We start from the raw sequence: 21,258 nt of genomic DNA, 5'->3' as shown, positions 1-21,258 counted from the left end.
ATGAACTTGAATATAATTGCATTATATTTCATGTGCTCCACTATCGAGTGCAACTTGGCAGGCTAGATTTGTAGCAAAGGGCTTTCTGCAGTCTCATGGTGATAAGAGCTATTAGGCTAAGTTGATGTGACTACTTAATTGGGTGGATAATTGGAGGGATTCGAGCAACTTGGCTCCACTAAGTCTGAAGTGTCGATTGGATAAGAGAGGGTTGTAGTTCACTAATATAGGATATCAACTCTAGGCTTGTGCGATTACTGCTAACAATGATTGATTTGAAAGAGTGGATGCCACGCGCCCCCCCATGATGGGGGCACCATAGGTGATGAAGTAATGGTTGCAGAAGTGAAGTGGATCAAACCCTAGAAGCTGGTTATAGATCAAAGCATCCTACACTATCATAAAAACAAGATATTATTCTGCAAACATAGTAGTATTGTAGAGTATCTTCACATTGTTTTATTTAGTTGTAGTTGTAAGTTTTTATAACACAATTATAGTTTTTCATTGTTAAAAAAACATTGCGGAAACACCCCTGTTTTCTTATTATAGTTGTAGAAACTCCCCTATACATTGTGGTGACATATCTGTAGCTTCTTGCTAAAATAATGTATCATATTTTTAATTAAATCTATGTTTTTACATGTTTCAAATATATTGCTACTATGTGTTGTTTTTTTATATTTGTATGAGTTAAGAGTTGTAAATACATATTCTATTGGTGATTGCCTCTAGAATTTTAAGCTCAAACGAAAATGAGGGAACTACTGGATGAGTTCGAATAGTGAGGAGACGAGGGATGAAAACCTAGGGTTTACAGTCTTTAGCAGGTGTTGAACTCCATGGAAGGGTGCAAAGGAGGGAGCTCCACTCTCTCCTACAAGCAGGTTGTGGCCAGCCGAGGTAAGAAACCAATAGAAGATGTCATAGGTCTTGCAGAAGAAGGGAAAGAGAACTTGGCAGAGGAGCAAGAGGGAAACACATCAAGGAATAATAATAGCACAAAAGAAAAGGAGGAAGAAGACAAGGAATAGGGAGAAAAAACCAAGGAACAGAAGGGACCATGTAAACCCAAAGCTGAAGTCACACCCAGAGTAGTTCTGAATGATCCTACTCTGCAGGCACACAGGGACCACGTGAGGACATATGCTTTCATTTGTAAATTCATGGGATTATGGACCACTGAAAGGGCATTACAGACGTGGATTAAATACCACTGGAAACCTAAAGGAAGCATTGACCTACATCTTGGGTCAAAGGGATTATTTACTGTGGTCTTCACAAATATTGAGGATAAAGATAGGGTGTTTGAAGGAGGGCCCTACTTCTACACAACAGTAGGCCTATACATGCGGCTGTGGATGATGAACCTTTTCCCGGAGCGTGAGACTTTCACTTTAGTTCTGGTCTGGGTAAGACTCTACTCCATCCCTCTTGATTACTAGCAAACATAATCGTTAACTACCATAGGAAATAAATTGGGGCGTTTTGTCAAAGCTTCTGAGGCCAACAAAATGGGAAAACACACTTCCTTTGCACGAAGTGTGGATATGGATCTCTCTGGAGCTCTACCGGATGATGTTATCTTGGAAGTTTTTGATGAATAATGGGTGAAAATAGTAGATTATGAACATATTCCATTCAAATGTTGCATATGTCATGAGCATGGACACCTATTCATGGATTAACCTCTCAGTAAAATAGAGAACAAAAGTAAAGCTACCATAATGAAAGATACTGAAAGCTTTCACAAAGTGAGTCATAGAGGAAAAGGGGGCAAAAGGGGAACAAAGAAACATCAAGTAGAAGGGCCACAGGCCAGTCTGAACAGGTACCAAGTACTCGAGGAAGAAGAAGAGATAAGAAAAGTAGATCAAGGAATGGAGGGAAGTCTAGTGGAGAAGGAGAAAGAAGAAGACAAATATCAAACAAAGGATAATAATAAATAGAAATAGGCCATGATGAGCGATGCAGAACTGGAGATGGACCAGGAAATGACCTAGAGTGAGATGGAAATTGAGGACCATGAACTACAGGAGATTCTTGATAGAAAAAACTTAGATTTGGAAGAGTTCTTGAAACAGGGAACCATGGGAGGGGTAGACTCATTACCTCAAGAAAATTTTACTAGAATACAACAGCTGTACATATGGAAAACTCAGGCTAAAGGGATGGATAGGCAAAGAAATACTGAAAGACAGGGTAAAAAAGGTGTGAAAACTATGAAAAACACACCAGGCTTAGCACCAAGATACCCAGGAAAGAAAAGAGGTAGAAAAAATCAAAATGAGCTTTTGATGGAATGTGGAAAGCTAATGATTGATTCAGGTAAGATGAAATACCAAACTAGTTACTCCTTTACAAATATTTAATGATGAAGTTCACTTCTTGGAATATCAGGGGTCTATGTAGTAAAAGGAAACAAAGATTACTTAGTAACAGAATGAAACAAGAAGCTCCAGATATTATCTTTATCCAGGAAACTAAATGTTCCATTCAGAAAATAAAAGAAATACATAGAAAATGGCTCAATCGATTTGAGTTCCTAGAAGTCAAGGCAGAAAATACTGCAGGAGGCATAATAACTCTTTGGAACCCCCAAAATATTGGCATTATAGATGCTCAGACTTCTAGAAATTATTTATCAGTGGTTATTCAGCCTGTGGGGGATAAGGATATCTATTTGGTCACAAATGTTTATGGCCCTCAGAGAATGGATGACAAACTCAGGTTGCTAGATTCTCTTATGGATCTCAGAGAGACACATGTAGGAATACCATGGATCATGGGTGGGGACTTCAACATTATCAAATCACTTTTGGAGAAAAAAAGGGGAACCAAAACTCTAAGCAAAGACTCTTTAGCTTTTCAAGCTTTTATGGATAATATGAAGCTAGTTGGCATTGATTCGAGTAATGGTCTCTTTACTTGGAACAATAAAAGAGGAGGAGAGTCTCAAGTAGCCTCAAAGTTACATAGATTCATCATCTTAGAGGACTTTATGCTCATTGATAAGGAAATGGTAGCGAGAATTCTCCCCTTTGGAGGCTCAGATCATTGGCTAGTTCAACTGGAGGTTCAGGGCATTGGTACCCCCAGGAATAGACATTTTAGATTTGAGAATATCTAGCTCACCCGTCTAGATTTAATCAAAAACATTACGAATTGGTGGTCCAAATATTTGCATATTCAAGGTACAAGAATGTTCCTTCTACACAAAAGACTAAAACACATCAAGCTCAAGCTTAAAGTTTGGAACAAGAATGAATTTGGCAATATTTTGAAGGAAAAAAATCTGTTGAAGATAAATCACAGGATATCAACCAAGCCCTTATTACGGTTGGATTTGATAAGGTCAGAAATGATCAAGCTACCAAATATCAGCAAGACTATGAGAATTTATGTAAACAAGAGGAAATATTTTGGAGACAAAAATATAGAGTTCAATGGCTAAAAGAAGGAGAGCGATACACCAGTTTTTTCCACAGATCCACATTGGCAAACATAGCTCATAATAGAATCTCTTCGATCAAGGATGAGGGAGGGCAACTTCTTAATTCCCATGAAGACATAGAAGCTGTGTTATTTCAGCACTTTCGTGGTATAGCAAAGGAAACCATTTCAGATAGAGAAATTTCATCAAGGACTTAACAAGACATATACCTAGGATGGTATCTAGAGAGGATAATTTCAACCTCAATAGACCAGTGACTGAAGAGGAGGTTAGTGAGGTCCTCAAGGAAATGCAGAATGGTAAAGCGCCAAGCTCTGATGGCTTCAATGTAGATTTCTTTAAAGCTTGTTGGAATATTGTTAAACAGGATATTCTGAATGTAGTAGAATATTCCAGGATGAATAGAAATATTTTGAAGGTGCTCAACACCTCCTTCATCTCCTTGATCCCTAAACAGGACAATGCCCAAACTCCAGATAAGTTTAGACCCATAGCTTTGTGCAATGTGGTTTACAAGATAATATCCAAGGTTGTTGCCAATAGAATCAAACCTATTCTTCCTACTCTAGTGTCTGGGGAACAATCTGGTTATGTGGAAGGCAGGAAAATTCTCAATAATATCATTCAAGCGCATGAGGTGGTGCACTAACTGACTAGCAATAGGAAGGCTGGAATGATCATGCAATTGGACCTAGCCAAAGCTTATGATAAGTTGAATTGGACCCATATTAGGAGAGTTCTTATTACTTTTGGGTTTGATCATAACTAGGTTAGATGGGTCATGGCCCTGGTAACTTCGTCCAGCTTTTCAATTTTGGTTAATGGATCTCCCTCCGAGACTTTTTTCCTTCAAGAGGCCTCAGGAAGGGAGATCTGCTCTCTCCCTTTCTCTTCATCCTCATGATGGAAGGACTTGGTCGTTCTATCAAGCATGCAAAAGAAGTCGGTAAAATCAAGGGTCTCCAACTTTCTGAGAATGGACAGGCCTTAACTCATCAACAATTTGTTGATGATACCATGCTGTAGGGATACCCCATGGTCAAAGAATCTCTTGCATACAAACAAATCCTAAGTGACTTTGCCATGGCTACAGTTATGGATGTTAATCTTTCCAAATCTAAGTTTTTTTCTTTAATACCAATATTGCTATTCAAAGGAATATCTCTAGAATTTTGGGCTTTCAAAGGGATTTCCTACCTTCAAAATATTTGGGAGTTCCTCTAACTGCTAAACCTTTTCACAAGAGCATTTGGGAGCCGGTGATTAATGAGATGCAGGATAAAATCAGGAATTGGACTATTAGATCTCTTTACATGGCTGGTAGTTTGGTGCTTACAAAGGCTATTCTTCAATCAATACCAATTTTCATGTTATCAACACTCCCAACACCAAAAGGAGTCTTACAACAATTCAGAACCATTCAAAGAGACTTTCTTTGGGGTAAGGTTGAGAAAAGAAAGAAATGGGCCTTGGTGGCTTGGGAAAAAGTTTGCAAACCTAAAAATCTTGTGGGTCCTGGATTGGATGATCCAGAGGTTCTAAGCAGGGCTTTAGGGGCAAAATTATGGTGGCGTTGGGTAAAAAACCCAAAGGCTCAATGGGCTAGTATCTTGAAAGAAAAATATGCCAGCACTTGGCAAATTAATGATCACATAAGGATGTCTGGAAGTATAAAGGGCTCACACATCTGGAATAAGGCCTAGGAGAATAGAGGCTTAGTACAAAAGAATAGCTTCTAGGAAATTAGAGATGGAGATCTTGCATTATTTTGGGAGGATAAATGGCAACAAGAACCTATACTACTAAAAGAGGATTTTTTGGACCTCAAGAAAGAGACAGAAACCATAGGGTTATCTAAGGTAAAATATTTTTGGGATCAAACCAAACAATTAGGAAAATGGAGAATCTGGAGGAACATTGATTACAAGGATGACAACCCCTTGAAAGCAAAATCAGAGGCACTTATGAAAATGTTGGAACAAAGGAAGATTCTAGTAACAGGGGGGCATCACCAACTTATATGGGGCAACAATAATGAGGGTACCTTTAAACTTAAGGAGGCAAAACACATACTCCTTGAGTTGGATTCTCATGCTCTGGATAGGATTTGGCAAAATATATGGAGGCATCAAGGATGGATGAAGATTAAACTCTTCATGTGGTTGGTTAATCATAATAAAAATCTGACTTGGGATAATATTCAAAAGAGGGGTGTTCTAGGGCCTTCGAGATGCCAGATCTGTGAGGCCCAAGAGGAAACTATCGAGCACTTCCTCAATAATTTCCTCTTCACCTCTAGGTTGTGGGATTCTTTTGCTACCATTTTCCAACAGACCGACAGGGATAGAGGGAGTATCATCAATACCCTAAACAACTAGAGCGAAATTTTTCTGATAATGAAATTCTTGGCTCAGCTTGGGCTCTTACGCCAAGCTTCATTATTTGGAATGTCTGGAAAGAAAGGAACAACAGAATCTTCAAAAACGAAAAGGGACCCTACCAATATCTTTTTGAGCAAATCTTAAAACAACTTAAGGAGACGGTTGGTACTATAGTGCGAAATCCCCCTAAGAATCCACCTTCAAATGATGAAATGAGGATACTTCGATAGTTGGGTATGCAGGGGCTTATTCCTCAGGGCCTGGATAGGAAGGTTAGGAAAATGGACACTGAGCAGCACTACTGGTATCCTCCCCCTCAGGGTTTTTTGAAATATAACATTGATGGGGCTTCAAAAGGCAACCCGGGCACTGCTGGCTTTGGAGGGGTGTTAAGGGATGAAAATGGAAATATCCTTTTCATCTTCCATTGCCATTTAGGCAGAGCCACTAACAATATGGAAGAGTTAATGGCTATGGAGCAATGTTTAGAAATGTTGGAGCAGGATAATCGTCAAAATGTGATTGTTGAAGCTGATTCTGAGTTAATCATTAACTCAGTCAAAAGAATTAGTTGTGGTTTGGAGCCGGAGAAGGTCTCAAAACATTGGAGGTTGATCCAGGTCTTTCAACAGATCCAGCTCCACCTCCTTGGCCTTCGCATAGTAAGTTTTAACCATGTACGAAGGACAACAAACAAACTGGCGGATTTTCTAGCTAATCAAGGAGTGATTTGTACCGACAGCAGGGTCATGATGGGTTGGCAAGGGTTGCCTCAGAACAGACTTAAGGCACATTGTCACTACCAAGTGGATGAAGACATGATGGTGTATCGAAATAAGGCCATGGAGGCAGGGTCTAGATGATTAGGTCTCATTATGATTTGCTATTTTTCCATAGTCGGGTCCTTCATGGATTGCTCGACAGATTCTGCTTCTCGAGTAGTTTGCCGGAGGGATGGAACTTTATTTTACATGGGTTCATGAACTGGTGCAAAGGGGATGAAGCAAGAAGCCAAAATCTGGGTTCTCTTGGAAGCCGAAATACCGCAGATTCTCTTTACATGGACACAATACTGCTTGCGAAGTGGTATTCAATTTATCGTGAGCCTTTCAAGCTGGAAGTGGTTTTTATGAAATGGGAGCGATTCCACTCTCCACGCGACATATGGCCAAGTGGTGGGAATGAATACCTCCCTCATCGCAAGCTAACTATCGGTGCCTTAGACCCTTGCGATATGATCCTCAGCCGTCAGATTGAGCGCGGAGGATCCACGGTCAGGAATGAATGAGCATGTAAGTGGGGCCAAGCTGTTAATCGCCGAGCCTCTAGGTGCTACGATGTTTTCGTCAGCTGTTGGATCGGGCAAGGAGTTTTGATGGTTGAGATTAAAGGTTGCAAGTCCGACTGTGGACCCTTTTCCATCTCATGGCGGGATTCGAGGATTTTGGGTATTCCTTTTGCTCGAGCGTTATTCCCCCATTCGAACTCATTATCATGTAATTTTAGTCCCTTTTTCACATTTCAATGGGTTGACCGTATGTCCTTGACAATGTCTGGCATTTGAGGGTTTTGCAGTAGGGTTCAGGGTTTTCACCTTTAACTCGATGCCCTTGGTTTTTAGAGAGTAGTTTTTATTTGTTCCATGGTTCCATGTGGATGGATGTATTTTATGTAAATCATTTTCCGGATTAATGATAATGAAGGTAAGACTCTTGCTTTAGCAAAAAAAAAGTAAATACACATTCTATTGTGCACTTTGTCTAGCATTGTTATATAGATGTACAAAAACTAAATTTGTTGTCCAAAATTGTTAAATAAATAATTTAATTTTTCAAAAAAATATATAATATATGTTTCTAAAGTTTAAAATTAATGTAGTATAAAACAAATTTAACCTAATAACGGTCAAATGGAAAATGGATTTATATAGTCACATTTTTATAAGGACTAACAAGAAACTCGCATATGAAATGTTTAAAAAATTGTATGGTAAGAGTTAATTAATTTATTATTATAGACATGATTATATGAACAAATAAGGAAGGTTGTTTTAATTTGTATAAGTTATTGTGTAAGTCATCATTATTCACTTTGGAGTTGATTTTTATGTTCATATTTGATGTGCATTGCTTTTACATTGATTTAACATGTTATATTGAGTATGTACTTGATTTTACTTTAATTATAATGGATTATTTCATGATCTAATTGAGTGCTACCTATTCATTATATTTTGGGGTTACTTAAAGTGTTTTCACCTTGTGAGGAGAAAATATTTCATCCTATACCCTTAGTGTTGCTTTATAAACATATGTATGGTTTAATTTGGATCGATGGATTGATGTGGTGGCTAAAACATTGGACACACATAATGCAGGGGATGATTGCGTAAGGGAGGTACTTAGCTAGGTGTAAAATTGATGGACATCCCAAAGAGGGAACTTAACCCATGGAGTTTGTGACCATGGGATACATAACTTGGAGGTTATACAACTTAATTGGGAATGCTTGTATTGAGGAGAATAGTTCATTGATGTTGGTGACAAGCTCAAAAAAATATTAAGGAGAAGCATTGGAACTCATTGCCCACATTGGTACACATGATAACACCATTAGGTGCATGACATGACATGGAACACAATTTTAAGAAGATTTACTTGAATGGAAACACCTATTTAAGAAAACCACCATGGATGAGGGGCCATTAGACTATTATCTTGATGGAGACTACATAATATTAGAGGAGGGGAGTCTCCTAAAGAGGTTTACGTATATATATATATATATATATATATATATATATATATATATATATATATATATATATATATATATATATATATATATATATATATATATATATGTGTGTGTGTGTGTGTGTGTGTTCAGATACACAATTTAGGAAGTGTGTATTTGATTTTAATCTAGCATTGTCCTTTGATTGCATAAATTCTAACACTTGCTTTTCATGTTGCATACCATAACATAGAGATGAATTTGCTAAGTGATTTAACATATATCTAGAATATCTATTATATTCTTGAAATATGTGTGCTCTAACAACAAAAACTATAGATTTTCACTTGTAGATTCCACATCTTATGTGATATGATAAAACAAAGGACAAGAAACTACTCTACTCTTCAGCAGAAACCAAAATGGAATGATGAAAACACTAAATAGAAAAGGAATAATTTCAATCACACATAACACAATATTTATCTAGGGAAAGAAACTACTCAAAACTTGAACTACCTATATTGCATTAACCAGAATATCGCAGAAGAAAATACAATTCTTCTTCAACCCTAACAATCTTTGCACAATTACAATCTATCTCTCTGCTTCACAAACCAACTCAAGCCAAGAATTAGCCCATTCTGTTGTCTACCAAGCCCCTACTTCCTTGCATGATTCCTAATAGAATTATCCCATATTTAATTGGGAAATTCTCTACTCATAAATGCACAATCCATCATAGGCCTTCTACTGATTGCATGAACCATCTATACAACTAGGAAAATTATACAATGGATAGTACATTATCCCTAAAATCAAGTCTCAACTAGGTATTCCTCTGAACTAACATGCATGAGTTATTTATGATTGAATCTTCAGTTAACTGGTGGAGTAGTGAAACTGCATTGAATCTGATCCTCGCTACTAGACCTCTTACTATTTCCTTCAACTCTTTGAACTAGTTTAACCAACTTTAACTCAGTTAGATTAAATTAATTAATTATAGATCAAAAGAACTCAACTTCAATCCTTAAAATTTAGGCATAATTTTATATGAATCTATATAGACTTCCAAATAGAATTTACTAAGCTAGCTAAGTCAACATAACTTAGTTAACTATTACAAGTTGATATGAGAACAAAATTTTGAATTAATTCCCAATTGAATTCAAGGACAAATTAAATTAGGATTTTTTTGTTGTTATTTTTAACACTCCCTATCAACAAGAAAGGGATTATCAGCTACCCCGATCTTGCCTCTGTGAAACTTGAATTTACATATTGACATAGCCTTTGTCATAATATTTGTATCCTCCTCCTCTCTAGGAATGTACTCCAACAACATGATTCTCCTATGCACATAGTCTCGAAGACGGTGGTATTGGATATCAATATGCTTGGACCGATCATGAAAACTTGGATTCTCATATATATTGATACAACTCTAATTATCATAGTAAATCACTATTGGACCCATTTGTTGACCAAAAAACAAACAACAATCATCCTCATCTAGATAGCCTCACATTCTTCTTGACTAGAAGCCACACACTTTGCTTCATATGAACTAAGTGAAACTGATCTATGTTTCCTACTGTACCAAGAAACAGTTGCTGACCCAATACTGAAGATTCCAATGGATGTGCTCTTCCTGTCAGATGGACTCCCTTCCCAATTTTCATCAGTCAAGCCTTGAAGATTCACTCCATTTGTCTATCTGTTCCAAAGACCAAACTGATTGGTGCCTCTGAGGTATATCAACACATGTTTGGCTACCTTCCAATACAGTTTGGTTGTCTTAACCATAGATTGAATAATCTGGTTAAATCATTAACACATGGTCAGTCGTGTGTTCACCAAATACACGAGTGAACCCACTAGTTTCTATAAATAGTAGCCTCCACTACTTCACTGAAAGTAGCATCCTCCTTCCTCTACTTACCAGCTATAGGAGTCTTCATGGGTTTAATACTCTCCATGTGGAACTTCTTCAGTATCTCATTGGCATACTTTCCCTGAGAACCAAATAATTCCTCTACCTTACCATACTCCCATCCCGGAAACTAGTGCATGAGCCCCAAGTCCTTCATTTTGAACTCTATTGCAAGATCCTCTTTTCATTATTTGATCAGTTTATCATCACCTACTAGAATCAAATCATTGACATATAAAGCAATATTAAACAGTTTACCTTCAACCAAAATATTGCAAGGGTTCACATTTGCTTCACTTTTGGTGAAGCCCAACCCAGTAAAATAGGTATTGTTATTCGTTTACCAAGAACAGGGTGATTATTTCAGTCCATAAAACACTTGCTTGAGTCTACACACATGTGACGCTCTGTTGAAGGTCTCAAATCCTTTCAGTTTCTCAATATACACCTATTCCTCAATCATTTTGTTTTGGAATGTTCTATTTACATCCATCTGGTGTATCTTCAATCCCATCTGCGTTGACAATGCTAGAATAGATCTTATTGATGAGTACCTTGCTACAAGAGAAAAATTCTCATCGTAATAAATCCCCTCTAGATGAGAGAACCCTCTCTCTAGAAATCTAGCCCTGCGTTTCTCCACAGTACCATCAACTGCTTGCTTTACATTGTAAATCCATCTGGAACTCACCACTAACTCTTATATGGGTCTTGGGACTAATCCCCAAACACTATTCCTAATAATGTAGTCATACTCGTCAACCATGGCATTAACCCAAACTGGTTGTTGCACTCCCACTCATCAGAGCCATGTAGAAAGTGTACATCTTTAGTGAACTCCTCTTCCTACATTGTGATTTGGGTGCTCCCACATTCTCTCTAGCATTATACAGTAACCTGTCAGCCTCTCTGGTGTGCTTTCTCCCATCTCTGGAAGCTTCTGAATGAGTGGGTGCTTCCACTCCCTACTCATTTTCAGGTGGTTTCTCCACATCATCCTGAGGTTCCTACTTTGGAGCTAAAATCTCCTCAACTACATGTATCTGAAGCTACCTATTAAGGGAACATCTCACAACCATCTCTTCATTGAACTTCACATCTCTACGAACCATTGTTAACATGTTGGTTGGAAAGTGCACATAATAGTTCTGAGGTGTATTAGTTTACCCCACAAATATGCCCAACTCCGATGTTGTCTTTAGCTTTTTCCATGCATATTTGGTAACATGTAAGTAGAATGATGAACCAAAGTTCTTGAAGTGTGCTACATCTGGTTTCTTAGCTGAAAAATCCTTTTCCAATGTACTCATCCCCAGAATGCAATGAGGGCTTTTGTTTTGCATATAAACAACTATGTTGCATGCTTCAGCCCATAAGTGTAATGGTAGGCCCTGATAATGAAACATCACTCATGCCACTCCCACAATAATTATGTTCTTCCTTTCAACCAACCCATTCTGCTATGGGTTATGAGGTGCTATCAACTCCCATTGAATTCCTTCTAATGCATAGAAGTTTTTGAACTCATTCGAAACATATTCTCCACTGTTATAGCTTTTGAGAGCTTTAACTTTCCTAACAACATATTTCTCGACAAGTGCTTTAAATTCAAAAATTTTTGAGAACGTGTGATATTTCTTCTTAATGAAGAAAATATAACACTGACGAGAAAAATCATCAACAAATATAACATAATACATGTTCTTGGTCGTGGATGTTGTTGAGAATGATCCACACACATCTGAGTGAACTCAATCAAGGATCACCTATGCTCAACTGTATTTTTCATGAAAGGAAAATTTTGTCTACTTCCCCAATGTACACCCTTTTCATGTGTCTCTCTTCTTTAGTGTACCCTTGGGAAGTCCTGTAGAAATTTTCTCCATGATCTTCAAAGCACCATGATGCAAGTGACCTAACCCCTTGTGCCACAACTCACTGATGTCTCGGATATGCACCTTCTCTGCTTTAGTGCTCAAGGCAATGCAATCTTCTACCTCCAATTTGTAGGCATTCTTCATTCGAGCCCCTATCCTCTTCACCTCTCCTATGGCTATGTGATGAAGGAGCGCCTTTCCCTTACTAAATATCACATCATAGCCTCTATCCTCCAACATGGCAAGATAAACCAAGTTCTTATTCAAACCTGGAACATACATAACATATCGTAAAGTGAAGGGAGAATTAGAATCCCTCTGAAAGGTAACTGTACCGAGACCAATTGCACTATACCTCTCATCATCACCCATCTCAATATGCATATAGAGATCCTTCTCTTCCAAGTTACTGAAGAGCTCTTTATTTTTGGTCATATGGAATGAAGCTCCATTGTCTAGGTACCACACACTACCCCTCATCCATGACACCATACAAGAAATGAGGGTAAAATCCAATTCGAATTGTGAAGAAAGAACTTTATCTGCCACTCCTCCTGAGGGATTCTTACTAGCCATCCGATGCAGACAATTTGTGGAAAAGCGTCCCAGTTCGTGATAGTGAAAACACTTGATTTTCGACAAGTCCTTCTTTCCACCTTGACAAGAATTTGATTTTGAATGGGATGGATTCCCCCTCCCTTCCTTTACCTTACTAGCTAAGGAACAATTCTCCTCATCATCATGCTTTGATAAGGATCTGTCTCTAGTGTTCTACCAAATCTCTTCATGTACCAAGTCAAACCACAATTACTCCCACTCTGGTAGCTTCTCCCTGCAATTAACTGAGTCCTGGTAACTGTGCTAGCTCTGGGAAGTCCTAGAAGTGTTGGCCTCACCATATCATCTTCTGCAACAGTAATCCCGATACTTCCAGGCTTATATTGACATTGGGTGAACTTGGTCAAGTACTTCGGAATTGAGTCGCCCTTCTCCATCTTGATCTTTCTTAGCTTGTACTTCAATGCCAACTTCCTATCGTCAATGTTGTTTTGAAACAGGTTCGTCAATGCCTTCCACATTGCAAATGGAGTTTCCTTACCATAGAGATTCGAGAAAATATGATCTTGAACTCCTACAATAATCCTTCTCGCTTTTTCTACACACTTTTCCATTCAGCCAGAGCTTTAGCATCATATGCTAAAGGCTTTGGAATATCATGATCTATGAATTCCTTCAACATGTTGTCTTCCAACACTGCCTCCATCCCGTCCTTCCAAGCTACGTAATTCGAGTTTCCCTCTAGGGCATACTCAAGTCTTAAACCGTAGAATGACATCGTGCTGGCTCTAAAGTATGAAACTGTAAATTTTGATTTCTCCTACACAAAAATAACGTATTCTCCTCTTCTATAATGTCTTTATCTCATACCATGCATATTTTTACTTGCAGATTCAACAACTTATGTGATATGCTAAAAAAAAAGACAAGAATCTACTATACTCTTTAGCGGAAACCAAAATTGATTGATTAAAACACCATGTAGAAAAGGAATAACTGCAATCACACATAACACAATATTAGTCTTGGGAAAGCAACTACTCAAAAGCTCGATTTTCTGTATTGCATTAACTGGAAGATCTGAGAAGAAAATACAATGTGTGTTCAACCCAAACAATATTTGCACAAGTACAATATATCTCCCTGCTTCAAAAACCAATTCAAGATCAATCCTATTTCTTGCCAAACCCCTACTTCCTTGCACAATTTCTAAGATAATTAGCCCATATTTAATTCGGAAATTCTCCACTCATAATTGTGCAATCCATCATAGGCCTTGTACTAATTGCATGCACCATTTGTACAACTCAAAAAATTATACAACTGATAGTATATTGTCCCTAAACTCTAATCTCAACTTGGTCTTCCCATGAACTAAGATGCACGTGTTATTTATGAGTGAATCTTCAGTTAACTGGTGGAGAAGTGAAGTTGCACTAAATTTGATCCCCACTACTACTTCCTCCAATTGTTTGAACTAGTTTAACTGACTTTAACTCTGTTCGACTGAATTAATTAATTGCAACTCAAAATAAATCAACCTGGACCCCTAAAATTTAAGGATCACTCTACATGAATCTAGATAGACTTCCAAATTGAATTTACTAAGCCAACTAAGTCAACTTATCTTAGTTAAGAGTTCCAAGTCGTTATGAGAATAGAATTTCGAATTAATTTCCAATTTAATTCAAGTGAAAATTAAATTAGGATTTTTTTTTGTTATTTTTAACAAAAACTTGTTGGCATATGTTTAGTATATATTCTCTTCAATTTCATAGTGTGCTGGGATCAAATGAGATTAAATATTATATGTTTTTTTTACTATAAATTAATATTTCACATCACCCCTTAGGATGAATGTCATTGGGAACAGATCCATAAAAAATTTAGTACAAAGTGGACTCTCTAAATTTAAATAAAATGCATAAACATGTAAATTTTAACATGGTAGCACAGTTATTTGGTTGAAGTTAGTCTGTTCATGAAGAGGAGTTTGTGATTTAATTCCATTATTCTAGGGTGTGGTACTTCACATTATTGAGATTAGTTTGATGATGAAACCCTAGTGTGATTGGGAAGAGCACTTGCAATCATGAAGGATTTGATGCGTTGATTCCTTGGTTTATCTTGTGACGAGACTACACTCTCATTGTGATAGGTGGTTGATCTACTATATATATGGTTATCATGGTTTTATTTTTAGTAAGTGCAATCCCTAGAAGGATTTACGATAGGTGGTCAACTAGGGATCCAAATATGTTTTCACTAGTGATATGTGGTGGATCTACATTATTGTTGGTTGATATGGATTTAATTTTAGTTAGTTAAATTTCTAGGAGGACCTATGATAGATAGTCGATTTATTCCAAAAGATACTAGAATGTTTTAATTTATTTATGAATGGCATGGATTTATTTAAATGGGGTAACAGGATATACATTAGACGGTTCATTTCTTACAATACATTTAAAATTTTTTCCACACAACATAGGATGACGATATACTTTATTATTAGCATATATGTGATTTATATTTCAATAAGTGCATTGTCTTGGACGACTTACATTAGGTGGATTATTTTTCCCAGTATATGCTAGTGTTTCAAATGGTTTGATGCATGTGATAGACAAGTGTAATCATTTAATTGTTTTTTTATCTAACTCGAGATGGGATAATTCATTCTCTGATAGACTCATGATTATTTCTTGATTTATTGTGCTTGAGTTGTAACTTGAGGATTTATAGGATTGGTTGGGTTTCTTAGTTTTAATTATTGTTGTAAAAGGATGAAGATTCAAATATGATTCCACATATTGTACACTTGTTGAGAAAATGACCACTGAAGGTAAATCCATCGATACAAAAGTCATTTTTTTTTATCTTCAATGGCAGAATGGGTAGTATAATTTAGAATAGTTTTTCAGTTTGATTAATTTTCTAGCTTTAAATAGTGCAGCACGTTCCATGAAATCATATGAGTAGTAAAATAAATAATGTGAGATAAAAGACCATCCAAAAATGGATTTTTTTTGGCTTGAATTCCGTTTTTAATTACTTCTATAAAAGTATGGAAGGAAATAATTGAGTTGTTAGAAAATGGTTGAAGAAGCATAGTTATGGTTTTGAAAAATGAGGAAATTATTTTTATTTGCAAATATAATTAAATACTTAGAAATTTGGTAGTTCAAATTTCCTTTCTATTTATCGTTATATATTAAGTTAATGGTTTTATCGTTATATATTAAGTTAATGGTTTAATTGATATATTTTATCTATCACCTTTTTGGATTTATAAGTATGTTCACATATTTTATTTATTACCTTTTTGGATTTATAAGTATGTTCAATGTGTGGAATAGAAGCATGTTAAGGTGTTCAAAGTGTGGAATAGAGCATGTTAAGGTTCGTTGTACATATTTGTACTTTTCTCTAAATGGTAGATACATTTTTTTATAACTTTCTAATATTATATCATAATCATTTTAAATCCTTGAAATATTTCATTTATTGAATATATAATTTGAATTACATATAATAGGTTCAATGATTTCAACTAATTGCCATTACCTAAAGTAAAACTATTAAATATAGATTGCTCTATTTTCTCAATTCTTTGGGTGTGGGTTTTGTAAATAAATATTCCACAAGAAACACGTTATAGTGTTTGTAATTTAGGTGCTTGTAACAAAGTCATAACGTTATAGTGTCATAATTCTACATGAACTTCTCATCGGCTTCCTATTTGCTTACATGGAAACCTTTTTTACATTGCCCTAAATTACTCTTATAGAATACAACACTACAAAGTAATGATTGTCATCATCACTTATTTTGAATTATTTTGACACGTCTTTGTATTATTCATACATTTTATAATGTACGCTATTATAATCCGACCTCTTCGTTATACCAGAAAGTGTGACTTTTCCCTTTGCACCACTATTTAAGCCTAAAGTTAATTAAAATCAAAATATATTCTAACACCTCCTAGATGTCAAGAATTTTAAGGGTTTATAGAATACTCATCTACCATAATCTGTTGACTGTTAAAAATCCAATCCAACAACTCTAACAAACCATGAGGCCCAAAGTTGAACCTTTTTAAAACATTTTATCTTAATCTGTTCACTGTTAAAAATCCAATCCAACAACTCTAACAAACCATGAGGCCTAAAGTTGAACCTTTTTAAAACATTTTATCTTGGCATGATATTGTTTAACGATTCGATCTCATTTAATATGACGATGGTTGTTTCTTATCAGGTTGAAATATGTGCATCGGTTAACGCCACTTCCATGATCGGATGAGATCAAATCATCCGATGGTTCAAAGAAAATCATGCAATATCAAATGCAAACCTACAAATGAGTTAATCATAAATCTTGACTCGATGGATGTGACTGGCATAGATTTCATAGCCGCATTTAACATGATTTGAGTTGCTTTAAATACAAAGGAATGTGGTATAATAGTGTATTAACGTGGCGATCAATAACGTACCATGCATGCCCTTCGACAACTTTAGTAGCTACATTCGCGATCAAAAACCCTATTTTCACCGGCATGTAGCCTAACCATGGTTGAGAGCTTCCATCCATGATAAGACAATGAATGAGCACTAGGAACCTAATTAATTCAGTCGTAGAGAGCTAGGTAAGTCCGTAAAGTTGTCAATCCATCATATTTTTTTATTTTTGAGATATTTTGGGGGAATTAGTCCCAAAAAAAAATGGTGGATGGATCATGTAAAGAAGCTTTTATAAATGATCTAGTTCAGATAAGAGATACCCTAATAGATGACCTAGCTTAGATAAACGGTACCTTAATTCAAAACACATATATCTTTGTTCTGAAAAAAGCCCTAGGAACGAACCTTCAAAATTTGTTAGCAAGAATAATATTTAGTTAAGTGAGTCTTTAGGGCCACCCAACCCGTTACCCACTTTGACATCTATACCATTCTGTTTCTAGTTATATTTGTTAATTCCAAGTTGGAGACATCATTGTCCCTATAACCAACCATGTCTTCTTAGAATTGTTTGAGCAAACATCTTCTAAAATGCCAAACTTGACATCTAAAGGCGTGGATATTTCAAACAATTGATGATGATTTTAAGACCTAGGTCAAGGAGAAAAGTTGAACTTTTTTCAGAATTTAAATAAAATTTCCTCTAAAAAACTAATAGTGGAATTACCTGCAGCAATTAGGCTACTAAAAGCCTTCTTTCAAACAACACAAGCCTACCTAGAAGTAATTATAGTGCTCTCAAATGATACAAACATGGAATTGACAATGTTTATGATTCTTAGACAAATAATTTCAAACCCTCATGAAATCACTTAAATTTCCCCAAGTTTTTGGCATGAAGTGTAATATTAGATTTCATCACAACTTCCCTCTTGAAGGTTTTCATATATTTTAATTACTTGTTGCATCTGATTCTATTTAATTATCCCACTTAAATTTTCACTTCAACACAATTAATGCAAGGAAACAAAGATGAGAAAGTGAAAGAAAAGGATATTTACATGTGGACTAAAACAATACATCCAAGATGGACACTAATGTATTATGTACAATATATCGACCACTTCTCTTTTTACCTCCAGGTCAAGTTGTTTAGGGAAACCCTTGAAAGGATATCAGTGGTCACTAGCAGATTTTTGGCGTGGACTAGTGAAAAAAACATTCGACATTACTTCCTTTTTTTAAATTACTTGGTGATTAGGATCCATGGTTCCTGGAAGGAGCCGTATGATCTCCTGAAGTTTATCACTCCACATATCTTGGCATGCGAGGTGTTAAGACAATGACTTCATGTAAATGACTCTTAATTTGATTCTAAAAGTAAAAATAAACTTTTTAGTTTTTGTTATGGAGTTTCCTCCTTGATTGCTAAACATAAGACAACAATTGACGTAATCGAAAAAGAATTATTATCATTCGGTCTAGAAAAATATGTTTAATGGAAATATGATCCATGTGGTATTAATTCTAGTTTAAGGAAACAAGTTGGTTTGTATTCTTACATTCATCAATTTAGTACAAAGATTTAATTATTGTCTAATGTCTTTCCCTCACCTCAGAAAAGAAAAAAAACAATAATATTTGTGGGTGGCCCAAAAGTAGAAAATTCATTAAATTTAAACAAAAATAGAGTCAAGTAGATACAATGCCTTAGGGATCATTCAGGGCAATAATCCATATCCTAGATAACCAATAGTCACATCAGCTAACACTTCCTTGAAGAGGAAGATAAATGAATTACATCTGGAGAAAGTGGGACACATAGCTAAGGTGAGAAATGATGGGGAAGATGAAGTCAAAGCTTTTGAGAGAAATTCAGAATAGTTACCTAAATAATTTTTACAGACACTTGAAGAATCATAGTTGAAAGATTAAGGTGAACATGCATTATCAGTCAAGAACAACTTCATCAAATGGAATGATGTAGAAAGTATCGAAAGATAGCTAATATTGCTACCCTATCAAGCGCAAATTGTAGAGCAGAATTAAAGGAAATTTCAACCTAAAAGTGCCCATGCAATTTTCATGTAATTTCCATGTCATAATATTTAAACCAATCAAAATCCTTTAAATTTAAAAAGAGGTACATGTAAACATTTTGGAGGGAAAAGAAGAAAAACTATCTTTTTAATTGTATTTTTGACTTAGCTTGTGATAGGTTTACGAAAATTTCAAGTGTAGAATCTCATTGGATGCGGAATTAAATTCCACATCCAACGAGTACCCATTATGCATACTTTTGAGAAGACTCACATTGGTAAAAAATAAAGATACATTAAAAAAATGTGTTGAACACACGTTTTCAATGTATCTTAAATTTTTACCAATGTGGGTTTTCTCAAAAGTATGCATAATGTGTACTCGTTGGATGTGGAATTTAATTCCGCATCCAACGAATGTATACACTAGAAATTTGATTAAACCTATAAGGAGATAAGCCAAAAATCCAATTAAAAAAAAACATTTTTTTTTCTTCAAAATTCATAATTCTTATTTTATTATTTTCCCTGAGGAGGCAACTTTTAGGCTGAAATTTCCTCTAATGATTATACTTGGGGAAATGACTCCACTATAGGTCCTACATTTATATTCTCCACTAAATTTGATAATAGCATGTTTAATCTTACTATGGTACAACCACAAACAGATGATAATAAAAATTTGTTGGGCTCCATAGAAACCTATTTTTGGATAAATGTAAATAGGTTGACCGATTTTAACATGGTCAATTGGCACAAGCAAAACAAAGAAGTTGTGGCCAAAAGTTGTTGGACTCAACTACCAGTAATAGCAAGATACGAACAATGTGCACTAAAGATGGATAACAACTCAATAATGCCAAAGTGGATTCAGAACTAAAGCTAATCTAATCAAATCAAATCAAAGAGCTAGAAAATAATCCGATAAGCCAACCAAGCCAGCCTAAGAATGAGAGCACTACCAAAAAACTTCTGGAAGAAAAAAAAAAGAAATAAAATGCTTAAAATTGGCTACAAATATTCCTGACTATGTCATAACCATAATAGCCATAAAAAAAGAAAGAAATGGAGATAAAACTACAAGAAATGTAAGAGGCCTTTCATATGAAGGTTGTTCAGGTCAAATAATAAGAAGAAACAATAAAAGGTTCAACAATGAAATTGAAGAAAAAGAAAAAAGGCACATCAACACAATCAAGTAATACAAAGTTACCATGGATAATGCTTTAAGGCACATCAACACAATCAAATAATACAAAGTTACCATGGATAATGCTTTAAAGCATATTGCAACTAGAGTAGCTTATTTCGAAAAATTAAAAATGGTTGAATTCAAGATCTCACAACCAGGCTATAAACTTAAGGATCTGGAATTGGTAAATGAATCCGTTGAAAGGCAGTTGTCACACTAGGTGGAAATAAAAATTTAATTCATTGAGGAAATACATAACACACTTAAACAAAATCAAGAAGAGATTAGATCATTCCAGGAAATTATAAATATTCCTTTAATAGGTAGTGAGGTTCTCATAAAATTTAATAGGTAGTGAAGTTCTGATAAAATATAAGGGTGAACTATTGGAGAAGATCAATTAAAAAAACTCACAAATTAAGCCATATGTTAAAATATTATAAGTTTTCAAGAAAATAATAATAATAAATTATAATGTAGAGATTAAAAATCTTACTCCTTAACTCGAGGATCGGTTGAAAGAAGTGGAACTCATAGGTTATTTTAACTCATTAGAATAAGAAACGATTGAAACTATGAACCTCCCAACAATAAATGGATAAAAGAGAAACACAAA

This window comes from Pinus tabuliformis, chromosome 2_2 (genome assembly GCF_031772625.1).
Source record: "Pinus tabuliformis cultivar Carrire ecotype Pingquan chromosome 2_2, CPIR1, whole genome shotgun sequence".
In the NCBI taxonomy this organism is placed as follows: Eukaryota; Viridiplantae; Streptophyta; class Pinopsida; order Pinales; family Pinaceae; genus Pinus; species Pinus tabuliformis.
The sequence above is the reverse complement of the archived record's forward strand: the minus strand, read 5'-3'. Positions refer to the sequence as shown.